The 2,449-nt window shown below is 47.2% G+C and overlaps 1 protein-coding gene across 6 annotated transcripts in view; it reads right to left on the bottom strand.

Moving 5' to 3' along the window:
• Positions 1-2,449, bottom strand: part of LOC107270218 (homeotic protein ultrabithorax) — a 136,052-nt gene that overhangs the window by 42,264 nt on the left and 91,339 nt on the right. The gene's annotated exons all lie outside the window — the stretch shown is intronic.

Genomic DNA, 2,449 nt, shown 5'->3' with positions numbered 1-2,449 from the left:
GTAGAGAGGGTCGGAGTAAGAGTCCGGCAAATAGTGCGAGAGACAGAGAGCGACGAACCGAGAACGTATCAGAACGAATCTTAACTATCTATCGAGATCCCTTCACCAATTAATAAATTCGGAGCACTCACCGGAGCTGGTGCAGCTAATCCGTGGAGGCCGAGAACTGTACCCAAAGGACACTCTGGGGAGCACTGCACTAAGGCACATCACTACACCTCCGGAACACTCACAGGAATTCATAGAATTGCCTGGATATCGCGAGAACAACGCGAGAACTATACGAATCGAGAACTTGCTATACCGTAGCGAAACACGGCAAGAAAAACTATCAACAGATAGCACGGGAGCACGAGCCAGCTCGTGACACCTCGGTCGGTGCCCCGAGACAGACTGCTTTAAAGCAGTCGATTGACAATAACCAAATTCGAAAACTAATCATTCTGATTGGCCGAGAACCTTATAACCGATAACTCTTCTATCTCCTTCGAGTCGTCCCTTTAAACCAAATCGAGAGCGTTCCTCAACGAATCGGTACGTAACTTCTGGAGATCCTCCACGGCCGCTTCTCCAGGGCATCGGGCGACAGCTGGGCAACACATCCTTAACACGGACAGGAGGTTCCTCCTTTGCCCTTAATCTTAGCAAAACCTTATCTCCGCCCGCTCTATAGCCCTTGCCCATCTCCAGCGGGGCGCCGGTATCTCACCCGGGCTTCTCCCGGTCCGTGGAGACGTCTCCGTCGGGCACTCTCCTCTGCCGGGCAACTCGGTACGTCGAGCCTATCTCCCCACGGCAGATTCGAGCACCTCGACCTCAACTAAACAATAACGAAATCTTACGAGAGCCTTGACATAACTATACGAATCAATCCGACAGCGTAGCTTCTGAGCAGGGTGGCGACCCGAAGGGAACCAGAAATCGAGAACGTTATCTGTATCGGTAACCGGAGCCGCCTTGGGACCGTGATTCGAAAAATCACGTCACAATAGGTATAGATAAAACTTCCCCCTCCCCCCTCTCTTTTTCAACCCCCGTTATTCATCTTCCAAAGCGCCATTTCTCATGGCGATAACTTAAAAACTTTTCGATCCCGTGCCATTTATTTGTATCTATGCCAGATATAAAATATCGACTGATTTTAACGCCGTAACTCAATGGATACAGAAAAGTAGATGGGATTTTGTCGTTCTTCCATTGTGTGGAAAATAGTACGTCACGGAGTTCGACCGTCCTGCGAAATCATCGACGGAAAGACGGCGAAACGAGCCACCTGAAAGTTCCATAAGAAATTTGTGACAGCCAATATATACGTTATTATCGTCGAGACGCTTTATATTACGTTTAAAAAAAAAATTCCGGTGATTTCCATAAACGTGAAAATTCCTCAAGGCTATAATAACGTATTGCTCGTAAGCGTGGGTGGGCCGAGCATCTACTAAAATCCTTAACCCGATCTATTCAGATTTCCCTTTCCATGCTGCGCTACAGCGTGAACCTTACCCAACTCCCACGGGAACGGAATACATTTGTATAGTCATGACGAAAACTTTAAGCCTTCCGCGCTTTCTATCGCAACAACGGAAACGACGAGTTTCTTACACATCCGGTCATATACATCAACCCGTAACGCGTAAGTCTCTTGTTTCACCATACACCAGAATATTTATTAACGATTCCACCGGTTTCTCTTATAATTTCCAAAATCTCCATTTTCATTCTCGCACAATTGAAAATCATTCGAATAATTTATCCTTCGACAATAATGACTGCCGGTACCATCAGCTCATATGTGTCGTGTAACATATGCACCATCCCAACCATCCTAATATGACTTTCCAATACTGCACACGACGTTAGTAAAATCAGCACCAAATATTCCAGTGACGTGAACTTCCGAAGGGTCGAAGGTAACCCATACGATGTGCATACGTAGTATACGTATAAAAGATACGGTTATATGGGATACCCAGAGCGTGTCGTGGACCCGGAGAGGGGATGCATGGAGGATGGTTTAGGCGGAGCTGGTTCAGCTCCTTTTGTAATGGGATGAATGCACGTGGTGCCTTGTCCGGCACACGCACGTTGCGCCGGTTTAAGGTGGTGTCTGTATCACAGCAGAGTTCGATACCTCGTGCTAAGAGCTAACGGGGTGGCAGTGTATAGGTGGGTAGGATACGTGGGTGCACGTTGGGTCCACAGGGGTGAGTTGGGTCGAGTTAAGGGTAGAAAGAAGAAAGGGAATGGCTGGTCCGATGCTCGTGCATTGCCAATCCCATAGGTACGTCCATCTTATTTTTTTTCTTTTTCCTTTCTTCATTTTCCTCTCTTATTCTCTTTCATCCCCTTAATCTTCCTCTCTCTATCTCTTCGGGTCTTTCTTATATACTGAGTGTCACTCGGCTCCCATTCTCTCTCTCTCTCTCTCTCTCTCTCTCTCTCTCTCTCT

The sequence above is a fragment of the Cephus cinctus genome, unplaced genomic scaffold (genome assembly GCF_000341935.2).
Source record: "Cephus cinctus unplaced genomic scaffold, Ccin1 Ccin1_scaffold0709, whole genome shotgun sequence".
Classification (NCBI taxonomy): domain Eukaryota; kingdom Metazoa; phylum Arthropoda; class Insecta; order Hymenoptera; family Cephidae; genus Cephus; species Cephus cinctus.
The sequence above is the reverse complement of the archived record's forward strand: the minus strand, read 5'-3'. Positions and strand labels throughout refer to the sequence as shown.